The sequence below is a fragment of the Protopterus annectens genome, chromosome 4.part0 (assembly GCF_019279795.1).
Source record: "Protopterus annectens isolate FY-2018-M chromosome 4.part0, PAN1.0, whole genome shotgun sequence".
In the NCBI taxonomy this organism is placed as follows: domain Eukaryota; kingdom Metazoa; phylum Chordata; order Ceratodontiformes; family Protopteridae; genus Protopterus; species Protopterus annectens.
This window is the reverse complement of record NC_056733.1, coordinates 1970368237-1970395649: the sequence shown is the minus strand read 5'-3', so window position 1 is coordinate 1970395649 and position 27413 is coordinate 1970368237. Positions and strand designations below refer to the sequence as shown.

Sequence of the window (27413 nt, the reverse complement as noted above, 5' to 3'; positions counted from 1 at the left end):
GACACTCACATTGCTAAAGTGGTTAGAAAGACCTTCTACATTGCCCACCTGATCATGAAGGGATTCACATCCAGATCTAGTGAGGTCATTGTTCCCCTGTACTCTTCACTTATCAGACCAATGATCGAGTACAATGCCCCATTCGGGATGTATCTCACCCGACATCTGCAGCAATTGGAGAGACCCCAAAAGTTCCTCACCAAAAGGATAAAGGGACTCCAAAATCTATCATATGCTGCCAGATTGAAGAAACTCCAGCTCTATTCAGTCGTCTGCCCGCTGCTCAGAGGTGACATGTGCCTGACATACAAGGCCATGTCCAACCCGGAATTAATGGACATGCTCCACCTCAAAAAATCCAAATCCACCAAAACCACTAGAGCAAGCGACTTAAACCTTAGCACGGATATAAATAGGACGTGCTGGAGGGATAGATTTATCACTCAGAGACTCCCTATGCTGTGGAATAAAATCCCGGTCCATGTGAGGCAGAGCACCTCGCTGACTCTGTTCAAGAGAAATCTAGACCTGTGGATGGGAGATCGGGAATCATCTCTGGGTCACTGCTGGACAGAGGCACAACAAACTAATGGGCACAGTATTTTTTCATATAAGGGGTGGCGTAAGCCACAATAATTTGGGCTAGGCTTGTAGATGCCTTAGGGCAGATAGCCTAGTATAAACCTATGAACCTATGAACCTATGTCTTGATTGGGTAAGGGATCTCCTATGCAGATTGAGATTCCAGAAGAATTTATGGATATCTTTTTTTTACTGATTCTCACATGATTATTTTCCTGCGGTATCTGTACGATACCTCAGTTCAAAGAAATTTTCTTCAACAAGAAAAAGTAGATCTGTATCGATCTAGATCTATTCCTGAGTTTTTCTATTTAGACTACTATCTCAGCAATGGAATTCCTAAGGATTTTGGCTCTCATTATATCTGATTCTCATGATACCTGCTTCAAGACTTCACATGGCAAAAATACATTGCTAACTGTAATTTATACAGTCCCAACATTAACATCCCCTGACATTTTTTCCAGTTTTCTGGTTTGTGAATAGGAAGATTTTTTTGCAGGAGACACATATTTTTTATACTTCAGGCCACCCATTCTCCCTTCTATGTCCAACACAGTCGGTCACTATAGACACCTCAGACTTTGGTTGGGGAGCAGTGTCTATGTGGATACAAGTTCAAGGTCTTTGGTACAAGTGAGATATACCAAAATGTCTCCCTACTGAATTGTTGGCATTCAAAATGCCAAGTACTGACAACTGGAAAATAAAAGACTGAAAATGCAGAAGAATGAATATGGAACATCAGGCTTCTCATTTAAAGTTCTCTTTATGCAGGGGATCAAGCCCCCTTACACCCCTCAATATAGATGGCAAGCCCCCCCCATACTTATTCTCCTGGGGTGTCTATGGCACATCTCTGTTCAAAGAACATTTCTTCTATAGAAAAAATAGCTCTGTTTTTAGATCTATTCCTGATTTTTTTCTTCGACTACTATCTCAGCAAGGGAATTCCTCAGGACTCTGGATCTCATGGCATCTATGATTTTCATGACACCTGTTGCAAGACTCCAGATGACACAAATCCAGTGGTAACTCTAATTTATATGGTCCCAACATCTACTTCCCCTGACAATTCAGTTTCCAGTTTTGTGGTTTGTGAATAGGGAGATTTTTTTTGCACGAGACACCATATTTTTCAAAATTCAGTTCTCTCATTTGCCCTTCTAGGTCCAAAACAGCTGATCAATATAGACACCTTGGACTTTGCTTGGGGAGCATTGTCTATGGGGATAAAAGTGCAAGGTCTTTGGTACAGACAAGGCATACCTCAGAGAAAATGGAATATTCTGGGAAATGGCCATCTTGGACTTGTATATGTAAGTCCATTTTTTAGACATTCAGTCTCAGTGTTTCAAGACTCATGCTAGTGGGTCTCAACATTTCAAGTGGTTACTTACCAAATCACAAGAAAATAATACAGACATCAGTACTTATGAATGTTTTCAACTTGCTCTGTTTTCTCTGTCTATGTGTTGGTTCCTGGGTTATTTACTAGTGTTTACAGATAGCACCAAAGTGATGTGATACATAAGCAAGCAACAGGGAGCCAGATCTTACCCTCTATGCAGCCTTGCCATGTTAGCCTGGGATACATTTCAACACAATCTCACTCTACCGGAATCTTACATACTATCAGAGCAAAATTGTGTGGCAGACAAGCTTAACAGGAGCAGAACATACCTTCACAAATAAAAATTGTATCAGAGATATTTCAAGATTTGATCTGTCAGTGAGGAACACCTCAGATAGATCTTTGCCTCCACTGTTAACTGGTACTTGGCAAATTTCTGCTCCAGGTCCCAATTCCTGAAGGCCTGAAAGATAGATGCCTTTTCTTTTACTTGGGGAGAAAATTTTCTGTATGCTTTTCCACATTTTCCAATTATATTCGAGGTCATTCTGAGGATTCAGGGTGACTCTCCAAAGATTACTGTTGACTCAATTCTGAGCAAGACAACAGTGACTCTCCCTTCTTCTGAAATGGCCAGGGGCAATTACCACAAGCACCTCACAGACTGGATCTACTGACATACAGCCAGAGGTGTTTGATACATCCTGAACATGACACCTATGACTGACTGCCTGGATCTCAGAATTTTTATAACTTTCTGTAGTTTATGAGGACATACAATAAGTACAAAGGAGGCAATAAACCCTGCTATTAGAAAATAATTTATAAGTAATGTGAAACGTTTTATAGCTGGTGCCAAGAAAAGAACCAGAACCCATTCAGAGTTTGAATTCTCTGGTTCTACATTATTTGTGTGAATTGCTGTAATATGGCTTGTTTTCCTCCTCAGTCAAGATTCATCTGTTGGCCATTTCAGTATACCTGCCCATTGATCCCACACTTTCAATGCAGTCTCATGTGAAAATGCTTTCAAGTTTTCCTTTAGCCAAGCTTCCCATCTCTCTCTTCCTTACTGAACCTAATATGAGTGAGATAGGATACTTCTACCTTGGACGTCTATAGATAACTCAAGTAGTATCTTGTCAAAACAAAATTCTTGCAAGTTCTCTAATCTGCTGTTTTTTCTTGTTTAAAAAAAAAAAAAGGATGACGTGCCAGTTCATCCTGTTTCCTAATTATTGTCCCTTGCTATTACTTTTTGCTATACCCACCACAATAAAACTATTCCAAGTCGAGCCAAGGCTTTTTCTTCCATGGCCTTTGCTTCATTTGTGGCTTTTTGGAAAGGGTTGGACTATAGATGTTTTCTAGAAGCAGCAACATGGTCCTCTGTGCACACTTTTGCAAAGCACTATAAACTCGATTCCTTCTTAAGTCTAGGATAGGCTTTCCTAGGACCTTTCTCTATTGATTTGTGTACCCTCTTCTTTTTGGCCCCCTCCCCAGTAGCCACTTCTTCCCTCAATCCTGCTTGTTTTTTATGTTTTTATGCCAGAGGATGGAGATTTATTATTATTATTTTCCTAACACTGTGCTTGTCAGGGCTTTAGCCTCCCTCCACTGTTGGCATAAAAACTCTGAAGGGCTTGGCACCCAAGCTTGATGTTTAGTCAGCTCATCTCAAGCCAATAGTTTGGGCTGCCTGCTGATCTTGACCCTCTGCAGTTTGCTTACTGAGCAATCCGGTCTATGGTAGATGCCATCTCTCTAGCACTCCATCTATTGAGAACACCTTGAGAATGAAAACCAACTTCATCTGGTAATGAAGCTACTCCAACTGGGCATCAAGACTTCACTTTGTAACTGGATTCTTGGCTTTCTCTAATAGTTCATTCAGTAATAGTTCACCAAATCTAAACTAAAATAAATCTCCTCTTCTAATACTACCTCAGAAATGGAAAGAGATCAATGAATGAAACACCAGAATTGCAATAGCCCAAACCCATCTTCTTTCCACCTTATTATATGCAGCACCCATTCTCACTAACCTTATAAAAACTGAACTTCAAAAACTTGAAGCCTGCTACAATAAAATAGCAAGATTTGCCACAAACTCACCTGCTAGGTCTCATCACTGCCTAGCACTCAGGCAACTTTACTGGTTGGAATTCCCACATCTCTTAAAATATACACAACTATTAGTGGGCCACAAAATACACTCTGACCATGAAAAAATACCTGACTCACTAACACTTCTGCAATCCTATACTTCTGCCAGACCTCTTCGCTCATAAAAAAGAAACCTTATTCAAACTAACACCACTAAAATTCAAACTGGGGATTCCCTATTTTCTAACTTCATAGGTAAACTCTGGAATGTTCTATCATATGCTCTCACCTCCCTATCACTCCATACATTATTTAAACCTTCATTAAAAAACATCTGGTTAGCAAATGGATATGTCCGCGCTGTACACCCGGCTGATAAAGTAGCTAGGCTTCAATTCCCTTCCTCTAGTTAAATTCATTTCGTACCTCTCTATTGATGACAGCTCTCTTCTATTCATCCTTCTGACACTATACAAAGCTACAGTTATCACAAACAATAAGAAAGCATATCTACTGTTCCTATATTTCTATACTGAGATATAGTGTTGATATTTGTTAATCCATCTCAATTGAATTATTTATTGTAATTTCTGCCAACAGTTTTAAAATATACTGCTAGTTCATTCTCTGCTATCTCCACAGAATTGTATACTTACAGATTTATATACCAACAGTTTTATTAAAAAAAAAAAAAATATATATATATATATATATATATATATATATATATATATATATATATATATATATATATTCCCTTTACAATCCCGAAATACTGAATTCTCGAATTTCAGTATCTCAGGACCGTAAAGGCGAAAACCAAAAATGTCGAAAGTGCATAAGCGCGAATTTGAATATCTCGAATCCGCGCTTATGCAGTGCAGCAACGGGACGGGAAGTGTTTGGCCAGGATGTGTTACGGAAGTGAAGATAAGTGAGTGTATGTGAGTTTTTTTGTAAGTTGTGCGTATGGGTTAAGGTAGAGCGGTGAAAGTATGATTGTGAGTGTTGAATGTGTTTGTGTTTGTGTATGTGTGATGTGTGTGTGTGTGTGTGTGTGTGTGTGTGTGTGTGTGTGTGTGTGTGTGTGTGTGTGTGTGTGTGTTTGCAAGGGAGTGTGGAATGTGTGCGTGTGAGTAATCCATTACTTTACTGTTAGCGCAGTTTCGGAGTTGGTATATATAAGTAGGGGGGTGTGGGGGGTGCAGCCCCCCACATGGGGGGTGCAGGGGGGGCTTGACCCCTCTGTAGATATAGTGTAGGATTGTGTAGTTTGTGTGTTGTGGTTTGAATGGTGTGCATGTTGTGTGGTGTATGGTTTGCATATGTTCTGGATTGTGTGTTTCGGGATTGTGGGCCATTCGACTTTATAGTTTCGAGATACTGAAATTTGAGATTTCAGTATTTCAAGATTATAAAGGGGAACCATATATATATATATATATATATATATATATATATATATATATATATATATATATATATATATATATATATATATATATATATATATATATATACATTACTAGGGCATTTTAATGCATACTTAGAATCTCTTGTGTGATTTAGAGGTTACGTTGAATACCTGTTTTTATTATATGTATACATATTGTTCCTTGTGTGCATTATTCTGTTAAACTGGAGCTTTTTCTCCCCGGGTCTCTGCTGAAAAAGGACATGTGTCCAGTCAGACTTTCCCGGTGAACAAATGTTAAAATAAATAAGTAAATAAAATAAATTTTAGAAACTTATTAATTTAGTAAGTGGTGCTTTAAATGTAAAGATGTGAGTACTTTAAGTCTGCTTAAGCCTAATAATGTTAAAATGTAGGAGAAAAAGAGAGAAGAAAGAGTCAATGACAGAAAAAGTGAAAAAAGGATGATTTTAAAATAAACATTTATATTTTCTAAATATAGATCACAACTGCTTTTCCTTTTTCTACTAAATTTAATATTTTACAAGTCTATACAAGCTTGCTAAAATTGTAGTAATTTTAATTGACTATCTTTCTAGTTTAACAGCTTCAAAGTGTTTAAGTGTTAAATTCTATGAAATGAAGACATATCACTTTAGAGTTTTAAATGTCTTACTTTACAAGATAATGCAGACATAGTATGCCTATAAGGGGAATATATGATCTTCTTTCATATCTCCATTCATTATGCAGCTATGTATACACCTCTGCGTGATATGCTTGTGTATTAGGTATATGGGCTGTGAAGGCTTAGGAAGCTAGAGGTGCTTGAAATGATGGGTAGGATGTACAGATGAACTGAGGACAGTGAGGCAGAAGGCAAAGGAGCTGCAGAGCAGGTCAAAGAAAACAGATTATGGTGGGTAAGGCACATGTGCAGGCGAACAGAAAACAATCTGGCCAAGAATATTTGGTAGAGACAGGAAGAAAGCAAAAGGGATGGAGGGGTTGCATGAGACACAACCTGCGACAATCAAGGATGACCAACAAAGAAGGTAGGAGAGTGGCACTGATTCAAGAAGGATTGTGACAGTTGACATAGCACCCCAACCCTATATACAAAATGGGAGAAATGATGATGATGATGCTGATGGTGAGAATGATTTAGTATTTGATTATAACAGAAGTTTTATAATGGTATATGTTACTACTTCTACAAACAGCATTAAAAATATGAAGAAAATATGTAAGTTGCTATCTATATATTTATCTATATTTATTTTATTGTTATTATTATTATGATTATTTTTGCTATTATTATTATTTACTGTTATCATTATTATTAACAGTGGCAGTAAACTGGCAAACATGCTGATTCACAAAACATTGAATCATTTACTCAACTCCATAATCAGCTGAAAACAGAAAAAATGGTGAGCCATTGTTTTATATTTTTATTTTATTTATTCTTTCTAGGTGGATGGCAAGCCACACACCCCACACCCCTGCTGTTAGTATTTAGCAACTGCAAAACTGCACAACAGTGGGGAGAAAGGAGAAAAAGGAAAACTCTGATTTCCACTGTCTGATGATCTTGGCAAAATGTGAACTGACCAAAATATTCAGTGAATCATGTCTCACAGAATGTGCTGAACCAATATGTAGTGATACACTGTCTAATTCCGAGTGAGGAAAGCTAATCCCTCGTAAAGGTTGCGGTGGGGGAGAGAAAGAGAGTGAGATGAAGAAAATGAGAAAATACATTTCTAAGGATAGTTGATTGGGAGACGTCAAAGTAAATCTGAGTCACAGTCACTTACCTATGAGCAGTCAGATTTCTGAATCTCTTAAACATACAAAGGATTATGTGTAGGAGCGTATAGAGGTTGAGTTAGAAGCAGCCTGGGGCTTAAGGAGGAATTAAATTGACAGAGAATAGAACAGTCTAAGATGGGCTTATACAACCAAAGAAATGTGAGACTGTAAATAAATGGAAAATGTTCACACAGCTTCCTGAGGGATGGCATAAACAGCTTCACAGCCCCCTCCCCCTCTGTAGAAACTGACACCAATATCCAAAACTATATCAAAGGACTATATAAGCATTTATATAGATGCATGGAATCAGGAATACCCGACAGGACTAAATCATCCTACGAAAGGAAGAGTAAACCTGTCTGGTGGACATCTACAGTAAATAAACTCTATAACAAAAGGAAAAAATTGCTATCCAAGACCAAGAACGAGCAGGTGTCCAATTGCAAGCAATGTCTTCTTAACCTGAACAAGCAAATAAGAGCACTAGTGAAATCCTCCAAAGCAAACTTTGAGTCCAAATTGACCACATCAGCTAGAGACATTCATAAGGCCTTCTTCACATATGTCCGTAACCTCAAAGAAAGCACCCAGATCTGTTTAGAACTGGTGGTCAAGGACACCACATATACAAATGCCGTAGATATAGCAAACTTGCTGGCTGACAGATTCAGCAAAAACTTTACCCCTCTTTCCCCCATTAGTAAATCAAGACACCCCCAGTACCTGCCCCTTCCCCTTATATCTCGGGAAAAGGTCATCACTGCTCTCTCAAAGGCAAAATATACAGCCTCCGTGGGACCTGATAACATCCCAGGCTGCAACCTATGTGAACTCAGGCAGGAACTTGCAGCATCATTAGGCACCCTATTCAAACAAAGCCTGAGTACTGGCTTCATCCCAGCTGAGTGGAGGACAGCCACTGTCATCCTTTTACACAAAGGTGGAGTGTCCATGATTCCTGGAAATTATAGACCCATCAGCCTAACTAGCCTGATCTACAAGGCCATGGAACAGATTATTATGAACCTCATTAACAAGGACATTGGCAGTCTCCAAACACTTGCTCCCACACAGTTTGGCTTCGTCAAGGGGAGGTCATATCTGCTAAATTTGGTCGACTTCTGTGAGACAGTCACCAAAGCCATGGACGAGGGGAAGATGGTGCTTACCTTGACCTGGCCAAAGCCTTTGACACTATTCCCCACTTGGGCATAATAAACTCTCTCAACTAGGCATCAATCCATATGTTACCGGATGGGTAGCAAACTGGCTCACTGATAGAATCCACGTAGTCAAAATAGGGGAAGCCACCTCAAGCAGTAGACCCGTAACAAGCAGCATACCCTAGGGTTTGGCCTTGGGGCCTCTGTTATTTGGGATATACTTTTCTGAGGTTCAGGCCAAAAGTAGTGATGTATGACTGACCAGGATTGCAGATGACTGCAAGTTGGCTGCTGTCATCAGTTCCCCTAGTGATGTGGGCATCCTCCAAGAGGGTCTCACTCAGACAAATGACTGCTGCCAGAAACATGGCCTCAAGCTGAATACCAAAAAATGCATCATCATCCCCTTTGGGGAGAGTGACATCCCCACAAATTATCACATTAATAATAAAGTCCTAAGCACTCAATCAGTTGTGAGGGATTTGGGCACCCAGGTTGATAGCAACTTGACTTTTGACCACCATGTTGCTTCCGTTGTACGGAAAGCTTTCTACGTGGCTGACCTCATAAGCAAGGGTATCTCATCCAGGGACAAGGAGGTCATAACATCCCTGCATTCTTCCCTTATAAGGCCCATTATTGAGTGCAATGCCTCTTTCATCATGTACCTCACAAAGCACATGGAGCAGCTAGAGAGACCACAGAGATTCCTCATCAGGAGAATCCAGTGCCTCAAACATCTACCATACACATATAGGCTAAAAGCCCTATCCCTCTACTCAGTTTCATACAGACTTATCAGAGGTGACCTCTGTCTGGCATACAAGGCGATCATGGACCCCACCTTGATGGGACTGATGCATATCCGCAAGTCAAGCTCCACTCGAGTAACCCACAAGTGCGGCCTCAACCTGGTCTGTGACATCAACAAGATGCGTTGGCGTGACAGATTTGTGTCCCAGCGACTCCCACATCTATGGAATAGACTCCCTCTCCACATCAAGCAGAGTGCGTCTTTAGCCCTTTTTAAGTGCAACCTGGATAACTGGAAGGGAAACAAAAAATATACCCCTGGGATTCTACCCATGTCCCTGATGGACAGGAGCATCGGGTGCTGATTTGTCTAAACATGGGCTAAACCTTGGCTAGGCTTATAAGGGCCGCAGGGCCAACAACCTAGTAACTTTCTATGATTCTATGACTTAACAGTTAGAAACTTTAAAAAGGAGAAACAATGATAGAAAAGTGAACTAAGTGCTTCTAGTCAGCAAATACAGGATCTACAAGAGAAATTCAACAGGGATTAGAGTATTATCAATGTGCTGCAGAAAGAGATAAATACACAAGCAATGAAAAGTTCACAAATGTGTAGCTACATTACAGCCAGTTCTGTGGCATATGGAGATAAAGCCCAGACTATGGTGCAGGTGACCCATGGTCAATCAGTGGCTCAGGCACCTGTAGGATCTGGTTTGATAGGATGGTAGTGAGTGCACACTGCCTGTGACCCATCCTGGGGGAGAGGTTTAGGGGAAGGTGACCTGCATCTGGCTTACTACCTGGATGATACCTAATGGGAACTGTAGATGTTGCATCAATAGAGCATTGCCTATGGAACATGCTCTACGATTATGGAGATGCATTTTCTGTAGGATTCAGCGTGCAGAAGCACTGTTCTTGTGATAACAGCATGCGGCTGAGCTCATGGAGCTACTAAGGGGTAGAGGTACTCCACTAGGGCATGGTAGGCCTGCCACTCCACCAGGCCAAAAATGAATGGGATGATAGTGTCATCACAGAACAAACAACTGCTGAACCTGAAGTTGCAGAGACAAACCCATGTCAAACTGGTAAAGTGCAGATTGTCTCAGATGTACTGAATGTTGATATAGTCCAGTTATGGAGTTTAAACTAAAATACTCATCACTTGTGTCTGACATAAATTCTTCTGAGAAGGACCTACAGATAACAAAGTGTAAATATAAAAAGGGTAAAAGGTACATAAAGATCTTTGTTTGTCTTACTTTTTACAGCAAGAAAACACAATTCTTCTTTTAAAGGGAATGCAGCAAGCGATGCACTAATTGAAATGCAGTTTGTAAAAGAAAAGGATGAAAGTGTGGAAGAGTCCGATGTTGCAGAAACTACACCTTTATGTAAAGAAGTGAGAGATGCAACCAAGCACCCAGCCACTGTAGAAGCCTTATGTTGCAGCAGAGACAGCAGAATAATGATGCACAATTAAGCCTAATCTGCAAAACAGAGATCACAATGGCAGAAAACTTGAGCCTGAGTTAATTCCTGCATGGTTGCAAATCGATCCTTAGACTGAGACTGAAACTGGTCATTTGTGATGAGTGCTCCACCCTGGTTAAAATGTAAACAAATGAAGAATAAGTACATGTCTTACATCCACGACCCAAAGACAGAGAGAGATCAGGCCGTGGCAACTGATGATGAAGATATGCTGTACAAGGACTGTGCTTATGGACATTATATTCAAGATGACTCATACCATGAAGCTTCTAAACTTCCGGAAACAAATACATATGTGACAGAAAAAAGGAAGCAGCACAACAAATTTGAAATACAAATAGGCAACCTTAAGAACAAGGTGCACCAAACTACACATTCACCTAAGGGGGAAATCATGTTTAGAGAATGCTCAAAAAGAGTCTAACCCATGTCAATTTGAAAGTAACTCGACAGAAAACTCATTACAACCAGAGAAGGACCAGATAAATGAACGTGTTACTCAGCCGGTATCACTACATAAAAAATATATCAAGGTTTAGAGAGAACAAATGGTTTGCGACATCTTTGGGGGAACTCAGAATGAGAGAACTAGCAAAATACAAAGCCAGTGTGCAGCAGCTATTACTGGCTTGGCCATCCTGTTGAACCTTGCCCCTTACGCCCTTGATAGTGCGATCTCGAACTTGGTATATTTAGTTGGGGGGGTGTGGGGGGTGAAGCTCCCCATATGGGTAGGATTGTTTTCCTTTGATTTTACTTTTTTGTCATGATCGCCAAGCAGTTACTTACCTGGAGTGGAAAATTGGTGTTTTGGGATGTCGGTGTTGTGCAGTCATCAGCCTTTTTGTTTTGGAAGTTGGGTTAGTGAGCAGTCAGGCTTCCGAAGGGGACCTATATATATATATATATATGTACATTTACTACACACACACACACACACACACACACACACACACACACACACACACACACACACACACACACACACACACACACACACACACACACACACACACACACACACACACAAAACGCAACACATATTCAATTATTACACTTTTAAAGCAATGCACTTGCATATAGCAAATTATTACACATTTCAGCATTTCTAAAACTACTGCACATCTATGGGGAATGAGTTAACAGATTTCAGACTCTAACAATCAGTCATATAAAAACCAACAGTTATATGCATACCATCTATCTGTATGTCCCTTTAACAATATGAACATGATTAATAACATTAGATGTAAAATAATACATGTGTAGATATACCATTCAAATATTCAGTTTTGATCTTACTAATATGCTTTAATCAATCATGAACATAGTACGTTATTCATTACCTATTTTATTTGTAATTCATATCTAGTATATTATCTTCATGATAGCTGCAATTGTTATAATAACTGAATAATCCTCATAAATGAAATCTTAAAATGAAGCCGCAACTAAAATAAAGCATTACATATTAATAGTGATACATTTCTATTTTTTAATCTTAGATATATTACACTGTAATGATTCATTGCAAACTATTTTTATGACTTATGACATATATGTATAGTTAGATATTTACTATTTTCATTAAAAAAATCCAGTGATTCACTGTGTTAAGTCTTATATTTTCAAAATTTCCCACTGGATGGCAGGACATGATTTCTAAATACCACACCAGACTGTGTCATTGGGCTTCTTTAACTATCCAAGCCTGTGCTTGCAGCATTTTATTAATAACATAAGTTAATATACTATATTATGTTTCATACAGTCTGCTGACATTTAAGAATGAATGTGCTATTAGTAATTCAGCTTTAAAACACATTATGCACATATTGTATTGTCTTATTTTATTATTCTATCGAAGCTTATCATAATAAGCATACAATGTTCTACATAATCATTGCAACATCTGGAAGCCAAGCAGTTCACTGAACATCAGTCTTCAGTTTTAGTTCTGTTAAGTATCTTCTAACATCAGCATTCACACTAAGTAACAGTGAAATTTCTTGTCACATAGCTTGTGTACTCGAAATACATCATCATCAATCCATTTTCCCATTTTCTACATGGGGTTAGGGTGTTTTGCCAACTGTCATCATCGCTGTCTTTATTCAATGCCATTCTCTTACCTTCTTCGACACCCATGCCTGACTGTTGAACGTCTTGTCTCAATTAATCCATCCAACTCTTTGCTGGATGCCCTAATTTCCTCTTGACTTCTTTTTGTCTATGAAATTTTAAAACACCACACAAGTTCAGTCAAAACCAAGTCCTTCTACCCATATAAAAAACCTTTACAACACTAGAGTTACTTAGTAATGGTTTGTGATTGGTTGATTTGTAACATTTGGTGGAAGAAAGTGTTAAGTTTTATCACAGCTGTCAGTTCTGATGAAGTCTGATGCTTTGTTGACATCAGGATGAAAGTGCTAAGCTGGTAGCAATAAAAGATTTTTATAATTATTTCTGCCTGCATTCTATTCTCTGGACATGGTTTTGACCAATCTTATGCGGTGTTTTAAGATTTCTTAGTTGGTTGCACACAAGTGTCTTTCTGGTCTGTTTGTGCTCCTCCTGTCTGTCCCAAATCCTTTTAACCAGATCGGCTTCTGTTTTTCTGCACATGTGCTTAACCCACCGTAACCTATCTTTGAATTTTTCTGCAAATGGAGCTATTTTAGCTTCTGCTCTTATGTCTTCATTTCTTTGCCTGTCCCACTATGTGCATTTTAATAGTATTCTCAGGCATTTCATATCCTATATCTCTAGCTATCTCAACTGCTCTGCCTTTACTGCTCAGGCTATCTCAACTGCTCTGCCTTTACTGCTCAGGTTTCTGTACCATACCTTACTTTTCAGCTTCTTTGGCATTCTTCTGTCCCTGACACTTTTTGCCAGTTGGCTACATTTTCCATTCTATACCAGTACATAGACATAGCAACAAATATATCTTCTTTCTAGCCCTTAGACTAACCTACAAGCACTTGGGCACATGTATATGTACGATCAACTTCGATGTAAAAACTTTAATTACAAATTAAAGTTTTATCATTACAATCCACTTCTACATGCCTATCATTCAATACTGCACTTCACAAAGCATATATTTAACCAGTTCTGACACTGGAAAATCTTTTGATGAATGGAAAATTTCATCAATTTTATGAATATATGGTGTGTGTGTGTGTGTGTGTGTGTGTGTGTGTGTGTGTGTGTGTGTGTGTGTGTGTGTGTGTGTGTGTGTGTGTGTGTGTGTGTGTGTGTGCAAGCATGTGGGTGGGTGGGTGTGGGTGTACATTTGTATGCGTATGTACTTAACTGATTTATCCTGTTTTCAGTTAATCTTTTCCAAAAAGGATCCCCCAGTAAGTCGATCCTGTCCTTCCAAAAGTAATGTTTTGTCTAGTTCCTTAAGCACAACTTTCACTTTATTAACTGCCCCAATACTTTTAAAGATTCTTCTGTACAAATTCTCAGTTCTGTCACCTGGTTGTAAACCTTTTCTCTGATTGTACATATTTCATATGTTACTGTGTCTCAGCTATACACTCTGCCTGCATTTCCTGATTTTACAGAGCACACTTGAGGCTTCCTTTGTTACAGGCATCATGTGTACTGTGGCAACAGGAAATGAAAAGATCTGTAAGGGAGCTTTGCTGTTTCATTTGTTTATAATTTTAACCTAGGACTCTTTTGTATTTCAAAAGAAGCAAAACAAATCACATCTGCTTGCTGAAGTATTGAGGTGGGTTGATAAAGCCTGACATGCATAATAACTCAGTTTGTTTCCACACTATTTAAATGGAGTTTATCTGGCAATGATGGTACATTTTATTGAAGTGCTAATTATTGTAGATATGGGCCTAGTAGGCCTAGTTCTCCATCACACAGTTTCTTGAGTAGTTAGTATCCTTTAGTTCACTATTGCTCTTAAAATTTTGAATATGGTACTTATAATACGTTGTCAGTTTTTATTATGAAAATGTGAGAGAAGCAATAAGGGGGTTGTCTTAGGTTTCTATGACATCAGATGTCAGAACTCCATGTATTTACTAATTTTATCCTTTGTAAAATCATGAATTCTAATTTGTCTTTTACGTTGCTTTGACGTTAGGTCAAATGTTTAAGTCACTGCAGTATATAAAGTTAAATACTGCACATTTAGATCTGTAAATATCTGAACCTGTTTTAATACCAATTGAATGGAAAATAATTGTGTAATGTTTTAACTAAACAATCTCTCCTTCTGCCAGTTAACTGATTTTTCAAATGTGTCATACTTCCCTAAATATGATGGGCCCTATGAAGAATCATGCATATTGAAAGCCTCCCTATTACAAAGTGAAATCTAAACATTAGAAAAAGTACAGAAATTATTTACTTACAGAATAACTGATGCTAGATACATAATAATGCTAGTAGAGTGTGATCACAATATTGTCTGTCTGGTAATGATTATTCAAGGGTGATATAAATAAGCAATAATCCATGTCTAATTGTGGACACTTCAGGATTTACCCACAGTTTGTGTGGTTTAATCAAACGGGCCATGTGTATATCCTGATATAGCCACAAACAGGAGTGGATTATCACTATTATACAATTACATTATTTAAGAAAGAAATTGCTTACCCTTCTTAAATAATGTATTAGTATAAGGGAACTTTGGTCTTCTTCTGCATTCTCTTCCCTAGACTGATGTATTCCGCATGCGTATGGGACTTGTTCCCACGCTTTCACGGTACATCAGTGCAGTGCAGGAGAAGCAACAAGGGACAGTGCAAATATATAAAGAAAATCAGGAAGGTTTCTGTTTGTTTAGTTTTGCAGAATGTACCTGATCTTTTTTTGTTTTATTTTGCTCTCTCTGTTGGTATATGCTCAATTTACAATGGGCAGACGAATTGGCTGTCAAATCAGAGTGCTTGTTTTTAAATAGTAATGAGTCTTTACTGTATAATAAATGTTTGACCTTGTTAATTATGAAAAGTTGTTTGCTCAAATATGTCTGCCGTCTAACAGTCTTGATTAGGAAGAAGGTAGAGTGTTGTTTGGGTCCCATGACATGGCAGCCTTAAATGAGATTTTTTTTCATATAGATTTTGTACTCTTTGAATACATTTCCATTATGTATAACATCTGCTGCTGCTACATAAGATAAATAAAAATAAATTAGGTCTAGTGGTAGGTAGGTGACTTGAAATTTAGGTCAAAACCTAAGGATGATGATATTTTTTAGAAGTTCAGAGCTTGATATAACATGAAAAAGAATCTGTAGCTGTGGGTTATGAAGATCTGAAAAATAAACCATGCTTCCAGTAGTAAAATAGTACATTTTGATACCCACTGTTTATAGTACTAAAGCATGTTGGGGGGTTCTCCACCTATACCCCCACAGCCCTACTGCTTGTGAATATTAACTGCAAGATGTCTTTACCTTGAAGAAGTGGGAGTACTTTGAGGTGCCGTAACCTCAGATGCAGCATATATATTCCCATTCACATTACTAATTCCAGTATTCTAATTATCAGACTTCTGGCCCTTCCATCTTCAATAAGCACCCATGCTGAATGTCATAGTATATGTTTGAAAATGTGCATCACCTAAGTTTTCAAATTTGTTATTGTATGAAAAGCCTGGGGATAGTGTTACTTAATTTGCAGTATGTTTTGTAGCAAATGCAATTAAAAAACACACACACACACACACACACACACACACACACACACACACACACACACACACACACACACACACACACACACAACACACACACATTATATACATATATACAATATATACACACACACACACACACACACACATATATATATATATATATATATATATATATATATATATATATATATATATATATAAAGCACTTTTGAATTTGTTGACACAGTGTCATTATGACTTGAGGCCAAATGCAGATTAAGACCATATAGCACCACTAGGAATGGACTGGTATTTCACTGTTTGTCATCTACTGACATTAAATTGTGTATGGTTGTAAAAAAGTCCTGGAGGTATAAAGGCAGTTCTTATGCTTTAGGATGTTATTTCAAACCACAAGCAAAAATGACAGCACATTCTAACTCAGTCAAGCAGAGCTACATTTTTAATAGTGATACTAAAGATGTTAATATGGCACTTCATTTTGCATGACTACAAAGAATGGTTATTGTTGCATGTATGAACTATGTATCTGTGACACAGCACTGAGGCTCGTAACACTGCTGCAGTACAAGACAGTTAATACACTGCTGTTAAAACGGTTAGTTGTTATCAAAATCACAGTGCATGGCTCAGTAGTATGCTGTGGACCAGAGGAGTGCAGTTTGCCTTTACTGAGTACAAACTGTAAATTCATAGCTATACCCTGTTTGCAGTCAGATACTTTTGAAGTCATGTGTCCATGTGAAGGTGGTGTACAACAAGGGATGTCACAAAGGACCCAATGTCCAGCAAGAACAGTCCTGTCAAATGGTCTGGGCACAGCTGGACCTAACTCATCTGTCACCCTCGGCAGCCTCCCTGACTGCTTGATTGGTGCCTCCTCACTTCTGTATCGCAACTATTTTAAGCTGCACACGTACAATTGCAACAAACACCTTGAAGCATGTGCAGTACTGGCTTTCATTTATAAAGCCGTGATATTTTCAAACCTACATAAATGAAATGCCATTTCTCCATATATGTTCACTAACAGCTTGCACCTGGGTCAACCACCCCCTTCAACCTAGCCTAGTTATGATAATGATTCCAGGTATGGCAGACCACTGAAGAATCCAGATATATGGACTGCTCCAGAGCTGAAAGTGATTCTAAGGACTGAAAGTTTCATTACTGAAAATGTTGTGTGAATATGTATAATGGTTCAGTTTGGTGTAAATTGCCTGCAGCACGTGTAGTGTAGTATTATAGCTTATTTTTAACTGGTCAATGTAAAATAATGCATGCTGTCTCATAAGCATATAACTAAACATACTTTATATCTTATAAAGGGGGGGATGTATATATCAGACATATAGCTTTAATGCTAAGGAGCTAACTATAGGCAGTTGCATGTTATGTGGTACAATTCCTTTTTCAGTTTGAATCTCAGTACATTTGGAATATGTAACACAAGGCGCTACATGTTATACCCTGTGTTTCTATCTTATTTACTCATAAGCCAAACACTATATTGGTGTGTAACAAACCTAGAAAACTACTTTTTTATTTTTTATTGTAATTTCACACATTTACTTATAATACTTTCCACTGGGGGTTCAGTTCACATACTTTACATTTTTTAGAGCAGGCATGCATGTTCACATTATGTTCTCTTTCATGGCCTATATATTCTCATAGTGCCTTTTCCAACATACATTCATACTTCTCAGCTGTCCAGATTTTCATAGAATGTCCAGATTTTTGCCTCATATTTTTGGCATGCTCCACTTAAAAATGTGTTTTTTTTTTTGGCAAATCAGGGAGGACTGTGGTCACTAAATAATGACATGCATTTGAGTTTCAGACTTCATATCCTTTAGAAAATGCATGCTAATACAAAACCTGTTATTCTATCAACTTTCAACACCTATTTTTGGGCCTTTTCCCCCATATTTTAGGCTTTGTCCAGATTTCTTTCTTTAAGAGGTTGAGAGGTATGCATACCTTTGCTCTCATTCATCCCCTTCCTTTTTTCCCTTCCTTCCCTGATTCATACCTACTTTTGTGTCTATCTCATATCTAGCAGCTGCATAAGCAATGCTCAGTTGTTCAGTACTTTTTTCCCCTCTCTCATTTTGAGCTGCCTTTTCACCTTTCTCATTGTGCTGGTGTTACTGCCCCTTATGTTGAACCCCTGCATACACATCTTCACTTCTACTGGCAAAGTTACATTTGGGATCTTATGGTTTCTTTAACTGATTTCTGCCCTCCTCTAACCCTAGCAAGTATAGCTCCTCTCTCTTTGCCAGGATGGCTGCCCATATCATGTTCAATTCCATGGCTACTTCCTCCTATAATTGTTACCACTCTGAATTCCCAGGGAATGTATTATTTCTGCTCCCATTTGTCCTCACCTCCAACATTTCATGCTTCCTGCTTCTTCCCTTTTCTGTATGATAGAAGGGTTTCATGCCATCTGTTCAGTATCTGCATTCGCTGGTCTCACAGATGGGTCCAAGGTGCCAGTTGTAGTGCTTCTTCACATTTTTTCTTCAACTTCAACTCAGCCTTCAGCTCTCTTCCATTTCCTCTCGAGTTTGTACATCTCCTCTGTCTCCTACTTTTCCTGTAAATAATTACTTATATCCATCTTCCTCTCAACCTTTCACATTTCTCCACTTCTTTATTGTGCTAAGATGCCTGTTTCTTTCTTCCTATCTCCTATAGTCACCTTTAGTCAAGTCTTTGGCTATTTTATGAAGTGTATTGTCCACTGCCATCTCCTTTAGCCTTTCTCCCTTTTTGTCTGTCTATAGCCAATCCCATCTTTTTTCTCCCTTGAAATGTAGTCCTCCTTCCTTACTCTAACCATATCTGATATATTTTTGCTATTCTTTTGCTAGTCATTGCACCTCTTTCTCTCACTTAGACCCAGTTTTCCATTCTTTTATTCCTGATATATCTTCTTCTACGCCCACATTCCAATAACTCCCATTTTCTTCCCTACGTCTGCCAGGCTCTCCTCCCTTACCAACTCTATTTATTTTCATCGCCTTTCTCTCTTTGCTGTCTTCATTTTTACTACTTTATATCCATATTGAATGCTGACCCCCTATTTTCTTTAAGCCACTAATGTGTGTTGTATGGCAGTATATTTCTATTTATATATGGTACTAGCCAGCCCCCGATTCTCTTCTGGCTTGCATCAACTTCTCCTCACTTCTAGCCTGATTCCTTGTCCAAATCAAAAGGTTGCACATTTTTGCATCACTCTGATGTTATTCTCTTCCTGCTAATTTATTTGCCTTAGTAAGCAATCGGTCTTGAAACTGTATGCATTATCTATCTATCTGGTTAAATCTTGCTTCACATTTTGCTCAAGTTCTTAACAGTTCATTCTTTAGTCTTGTGGATTATATTCAGACACTTAATCCTGGGTATCTGAGTCCTGGTTTATCTTTTATCCCTCCTAATATGTTCCTTCCTTTGTTATTTCCCACTTGGATCCATACTGCCCTTTTGATATTAAATTTTAGGCCTTCTTTCTGAAGTTGTCCATGTTGTCTATAATGTCTTACACTTACCATTCCTGCCTCTTGTGCACACTGTGCTTGTAGCATGCAGTCAACTGCAAAAAAACTAGGACTTCACTTTGCCTTTCCTTAGATCTCTAATTGTCCTAAGTTTTACTTTAATTTTGGGATAGTGTCTTAATGTACAGAGTAACCATAGCCGAATAAGGCACCAGAAAGGAAGATAACCTCAGCAAACCAATGAAAAAAGCAAAACACTCAACTTTTATTAAAAAATAAACCACTAGGATAGATAACCTCGGCAAACCACTGAATAAAGCAAAACACTTAACTTTTATTAAAAATAAACCACCAGGAAGGAAGATAACTTCAGCAAACCAGTGAATAAAGCAAAACACTCAAGTTTTATTAAAAATAAACTACCAGGAAGGAAGTTAACATCAGAAAGCCATTGAATAAAGCAAAACACTCAACTTTTATTAAAAATAAGCCATTAGGAAGGAAGATAACCTCAGCAAACCATTGAATAAAGCAAAACACTCAACTTTTATTAAACATAAACCACCAGGAAGGAAAATAACCTCAGCAAACCTTTGAATAAAGCAAAACACTCAACTTTTCTTTATTTTTAATAAAAGTTGAGTGTTTAGCTTTATTCAGTGGTTTGCTGAGGTTATCTTCCTTCCTGGTGCTTTTTTTCGGTTGTGGATTTACAAGTTTATTTACATGGGCACCGTTTCTATGAGAAATTGATCTCTGCATTGTCCCTTTTTTATTCACATTATCCTTTCAACTTCTTTGTAACTTTCTTTCACTGTAGCAAAAACTTTCTCTCCCTTACCCTGTTCCAAGTAGTATTACACAGTTCCCTTCCCCTCGTCTCACTTTTCCTTACTTTCATCCTGGCTTAAAGTGTCATTCATGTTTTGTGTTTACACATTACACTGTTTACCTGGACTTTCTTTCATTCTGTTTCTCATTATGCAGGTCATGTGTGACATTTTTAATGAAAAACAACATTCTGTTGTACAATACTTTCCCCCATCCCAACAGTTACTTTATCCTTTTCAGAAATTTTAAAAGCGCACTCCTCATATTTTCTGCAAGTTGTTTTACAGTCTTTAATTGAATGTTCAGTTTCTCAACAATGTGCGTATGTTATTTTAGGACAAACCAGTATCTAATAATTGTCAGCATCAGGGAAAAATATTTTTGAGTTGTTCCCAATATTTTAACATCCCTTTCTTTCCATTTAACAAAATAACTTTAGACAAATTTTATACTCTACCATCAACTATATCTAAATAGCCAAAGCTCCCCGTGCCCCTTTCCATAGATGTGTCTTATGGGTAGTTTTTTTAATTTCAAAAACAGTCTAGCATTTAATTTCAAAATATTTCCTTAGCTCTTACTCAGTCACATTTATAGTCTTGAACTGAACTGCAAGTCTTTTCCTGAGTAAAGCAGTACTCCTAGTGGTTATGTAACTTTTACGCTGCTCACAAATGGAACAAAGAAAGTTAAAACTTTTTTTTCTACTGAAAAACTCTGAACTGGTATTTTACACCAGGACACTGACCCTAAATGAATCAGAGCCCTTATATCCCTAACAGAAAGGCCAAGTGGAACCACTACAGAATCCTAAACAACATACCTGTTAACAGAATCTCCATTTCTCCTCAGATTTTTACTAGAGATTGTCTCATGTCTCCGTTTTCGCTCTGGTGTAGTATACTATCCCTTCTGTCTGCATGTTTTTTGCTTCTCAGGTTCACCAAGTTTTTTTTCTTTCCATATTCCTCCTTCATTGTTGCTTGTAGCAACATCTTAGAACATGTCTTCCTGTGCATCTGAAAATGATTCCAACCCTCCACCAGCACTTTCTGCATCTCGTTCCTGCGTTATCATCAGTCATTGTAACAAGAAAGGATTTATCCACTGTCTCTGATGAAGATAAATACAGTCTATCACTTGACTCTTTTCATTTAACATTTTCTACAAAACAACATTTTCCAAACCACCTGCCTGAAGAAAATAATTTCAGAATGTAAAAGATCCACCTCCACAGTATTTGTAACATGCACAAGTTAAGCAACTTTAAAAGATTTCTGTTTTCAGACTTTTCCAAATCCTTGCTCAGCATATCCTCCATCAGATCTCTCTCCTGCTCCTCCTACTTCATCTTCCCGCTCATCCCACAGCGGCCCTTTGGCCTCATACACAGGAGATGAGAGGGGGTGTTCTCCAGTGTTCTGGCCAAATTCCCTTTGCCAGTATGAATACCTCATCGAGTCACCCCAAAAAGAGGCTGTTGGCCTCATGGGACTAACCTAGTCAACAAAGTGTAAATAAAATAATAAAATAAAGATTACAAATGAAAATGTATGCCTGAACAGTAAGAACAGATAAGGAGGCATATTTAATTGAGCAGTGTAAATGAAATGTAAGAAAATAACAGAAAGACAAGATATCTCTTCAAGAAAAGTGGTAATATTATGAAAAACTTTCAAGAAAAGATGGACATGATAAAAGGCAAATATGGTGGGAATCTAGCAGACACAGAAGATGTTATGAAGATGTGTCAGGAGAATATAGAAGATCTATATAAGAAGGACTGTACTTTCACTGATACACTGATATATATAATAGCATATTCTCTGGTTTAGAGTCAGACATCTTAGATAATGAAATTAAATGTGGTCTGATAATAACAAGGCTGCAGAAAGTGATGTAATTCCAGCAGAATTTGTTTTTAATTTTAAAAATGATGCTGTTAACATTGTTGCTTGTAATTTACCAGCACATTTGAAAAACATGATTGCCACTTAATTGGAAGAGGTCAATTTATATTCCATTCCAAAAGGGGGCATTGCTAAAGAGTGCTCAGATTATCAGGCAGCTGCACTTATTTCATATGGCAGCAAGGTAAGGCTTAAATTCCTGCAAGGTGGACTATAACAATGCAGAGACTGAGGACTGCCAAGGTGATTTCAGAAGAGTCAGGGGCATTAGAGATTTAATTGCCAGCATCATCTGGATAACAAAGAAACCAAGAACGTTCCAGAAAATCATCTATTCTACTTTAACAACTGTTCTAAAGCCTTTGACTGTATGGACCATAAAACATGTTCTTAGAGAAATGGGGAAACTCGGTCATAATACTTACTCCTAAGGAATCAGTATACAGAACAAGAAACAAGAAATAGAACCAAATATGGTATGCATGCTTGGTTCAAGATTGGGAAAAGAGGGTGACAATACTATCCCTATCATCTTACTTATTTAGGGTCAAGGCTGGCATAATAGTTAAGGTCTTTGCCTCACAGTTACAAGGTACATGGTTTTATTCTGACCTATGGTTACTGGCTAAGCTTTTAGTCTAGTATTTACTTATGAACTTTTTATATTTTGAATATATCATGCAAAATATTGGCTTAGATGACTTTTATGTTAGAATCAAAATTATGAGGAGAAAATGTATTGACCTCACATACACAGATGATACCAATCTGGAGAGCTTTGACTAGCAGTTCAGGCAACCCCTAACTTAAATTGGGGAGCATAAAAAAATTAAATCAAATTAAATAAAACAAACAAATGAGTGCATAAATAACTAACTAAATAAATAAACAAGTCCTGAACACAAAAAGTAGTATCGGCATTCATTTTTTTATTGACATTCAGAAATGCCAGTATGGTAATGAATGCTGGTACTGACGTATCGTCATCTGCAATTCATGCCCCCCTGACATCTTGTGCTCTTTGCAGCTGTCCCTTTTGCCCTACCCTTGCAACACTCTGCCATTCTACAAGCTGAATATGAGGAAGCGTGAACAGTTTATCCGTGAAGGTAAAACAGAAAGTACAAAAGAGGGCGTTTGTTTAAATATGTAGAAGAGTAAAGTTTATGTCATCTAGCCCATCAACATTTTGCAAATTCTAACAGATTTAATTTTCCTGGGCTCAAAGATCTCTACAGATGCATATTGTAGTCATAAGATTAAAAGATGCTTGACTCTTGGGAGGAAATCTATGTCAAATTTGAAGGAGATACTACAGAGCAAATATATCACATAAATCCAAACAATGAAAGCTATGATCTTACTAGCAAAATCATATGTCTATGTATATGGATTATAAATGAGTGTGCAATGGAAAACTGAAGCTTTTAAACCATGATGTTGAAGATGAAAAAAAGCTTTCAGAAATCCATGGAGTGCAAGACGACAATAACCAGTCAATATTTGATGAAATAAACCCTGACTATTCACTGGAAGGTGAAATGCAACTAAAATTCAGGTGTTCTGATCACATAATACAAATACATGATTTGTTAACTCATCCACTCCAATGGAACTCAGGAGGTTTGCACTGTAACTTCCAGTGGACGGAGCCTAAGCCTTTTGACAGAATCAAATTATGTCCTCACATTTCAAACTACTGTTCATATCTCTGGAACCACAGGGATTATGAAAGAAGCATAAATGGCAAACTCTTCAGTACAAACTGTTTTTATAGTGGTAGCATTCTTTAGGTTCTAGGTCTTAAATGGAATTTTATGTCCCAGTAAACAGAGTAAGTATTACACGAAAGGCGCACAGCAGCAAAAAAAAGGAGAATGAGTTCTGAGGGAGAATCGGAAGTACGTGAAGGAAGGCACGGATATAATAAGAGCTTTAAAGATAATAGGCAAAGAGGTTTTATAAGAAAACCGACATCCCAGTCAGGGCATCAGGACGGGGGGATAGGAAAAAGATTGTGGGCACAGGTAGCAGCCCAAATACCATGCCAGCAATTCCGTTAACAAAAGAAGAAGAATTTTTGGAAGAAAGATTACAATCAAAAACACTTGCAAGTCAAAGATCAGTACAACAGGAGTTATTCAAACAACAGATATCCCCGATAAATGAAGGTACTGTAATGAATTCTTTAAAAGTGATAAGCTTGTCTAAAGTTGTTTTGAACTCTATTCATTTGTCAGTGTTGGGGAGTGGATTGACTGTTGTGCCCTCGGCAAGGCCAGATTTAATTGAGACTATTAATGCTTTAAGAGAATATGTTTGGAAATTGAATTTAAAATGTTTGTTTATGGATATTGAAAATGGGAAAAATGTATTATTTAAAAAGCTGAGTGTTTTTAATCCAACATTGAGGCCTGAGTTAGAAGCATTGCTGTTGACTTGTGAAAATGATGTGAGATAATTGTTAGCTGGAATGAGTGAAAGACGTTTTTACAATTTACCAAAAGATGAAAAAGTAACTCTTTTAGAATAAAAAATAATGATGATTTGTATATTACTAAAGAGGACAAAGGTAGTGCAGTAGTGGTTTTAGATGCAAATTTTTATTTGGTTCAGTTGAAAAAAGTAGTGATGAATGAGAAGTACTATAAGAAGGTGTCTTGGTCCACTGTTAAAAGTAACTGTTACATTTGTAATGTTTTGTAAACAACTTAGAATATCTTAGCAACCATTCAAGTTACACACATACTGTGAGAAGCATTTTATTCATCTAGCTGAGAGCTTTCATATGAAGCGAATGAGCTCCGTCTGTGTTACTTGGTTGTTGAGATATTTCAAAAAATGTGAAAATTATATCTATATAAATTAATATCACAAAAACAACAGTTAATATTTATTTACCTGCACTGGACACAGGTCAAATATTAATGCAAATGAGTTTTCCATTGTATAAGCTTTAGGAAGAAATCTTTTAAAACCTTGTACATAGCATGGTTTTGGAATTATTGACGCAAATATGAGCAAGCAATGTTTGACTCCTAGTGGCGTCAGTAGAAGGTAATTGCACATGCACCTGGAGGCATCACTAAGATGTAATGAGTTAAAGAAAACACTGATGTTGGGAAAATTTTCAGTCAAACAAATGGGGGCAACAGAAGCTAAGATGGATAGAACGCATTACTGAAGTAATGAATAAGAATTCATATGAATTTGTATGAACTTAATACCGTTTGTTGGCAGATAGGTCAGGTGTACCTTGAAGTCACTAAGAGTCAGACTCAAGTAAACTACTAAAAAAAAAAAAACAACACCAATAGGCTATGGACCTTAGCGTCTTAACAGACTTTAGTACTTCTGCACTGTCAAACTGCATTGCATTTTTTAACTTAAGGTAGTTATGACTCCTAAATGTTTTTCCTCCTTGTCTTAACTATGTTTACTTCATTTAGTCTGTGAGGCCTCTGTATATGTCTGTCATATATAAGTACATCAGTGCTTTCTTGATTGAATTACAGATACATTTCTACCTATCACGTGAACTGCATCATATCTCTCTCTCTCCGCATACTTGCCTATCTATCTGAAAACGCAGTGCACTATTACTTTCATCATCATATTGACCTAAATCGTTCTGCATCCTGAACACAACATCTGGCACATGCACTTGAAAGAATACAAATCCCACCACCACGCCCAGCATGACTCCATTGTGAAATATTTTTCTGCTAACATCCTTACCCCAACAAGCAGTGTCTTCCAGTCAGTTGTCCAGTTTTCTGTCCATGTCATCATTTTAGATACCACTTCCAGCCCTTTAATTTTAAGCTGAAGTCCATACGCATAACATCTTTACAGGTTTCCCAAAGAAGGCTCCCAAAGTATACATCATTGGTGAACCAATGAAAACAACAGAAAACTAGAGTAAACTTGAATAATAAAACTTCTGCTGCATCAGGTGACAGGATCCTTGTTGTAATTAATCCATGTATATATAACTACAGAGAAGTATATGAACTGAAAGAGTTTTGACTGTATAATACTGCAGACCATCCATAGTCTGCCCAAAATCAATGCATTTAGAGAGAAGCATCATTGCAAACTTTTTAGTTACGTATTTTTAGTAATGTAGATCCCAGTGTTTTATTATCTGCAGTAGCCAGAAATGTTTTGAGTTATGACTGATTACTCTGAGCCTTGGAGAGTAAAGGTACTGAAACTTAAAAAATTAAAATTTAAAATTTAAATTAAATTATTAATTAATTATTAATTATTATTATTATTATTATTAAATTATTAATTTAAAATTTTAAATGGTACTGGAAATTAGTTGTAAGTATATTTAAACCATTTCTGAGTCTGTTGTACTCCTATAAGGGGTTGTTTAGTATGTGTGGGTTATAGGGAGTTACACACTTCTTGTGTAGTTAATTCACTTACTGTGCCTTGGGATAATCAGAGTAATTATTGGTTGTCTTTTCTGTACATCACTCATCTAACCTCCCAGACCTCACAGTCATACAAGCAAACACTCTTAACTGATACTTACCCAGGACAGAAGCAGTAACTTTGTAAATAAACCATCAGTAGTATGAAGAATAACATCATAGTAACATAATGCTATTTCATTATCATATAGTAGAATAAACATTAATACATTTTATAACTGCACTGGCCTGATTCAGATACACTCTTCTCAAATGTTTAACCAATGTGGAACAGGCTAATACTTGGTGAGGTATTAAGTGAAGATCATGAGCTGAATGTTTCTTTTTTCATGATATA

The 27413-nt window shown here is 37.5% G+C and overlaps 1 protein-coding gene across 5 annotated transcripts in view; it reads right to left on the bottom strand.

The window, feature by feature from the left end:
- The window catches only part of TENM2 (teneurin transmembrane protein 2), a 1770657-nt gene that overhangs the window by 454930 nt on the left and 1288314 nt on the right, over positions 1-27413 (bottom strand). The window lies entirely within an intron of this gene.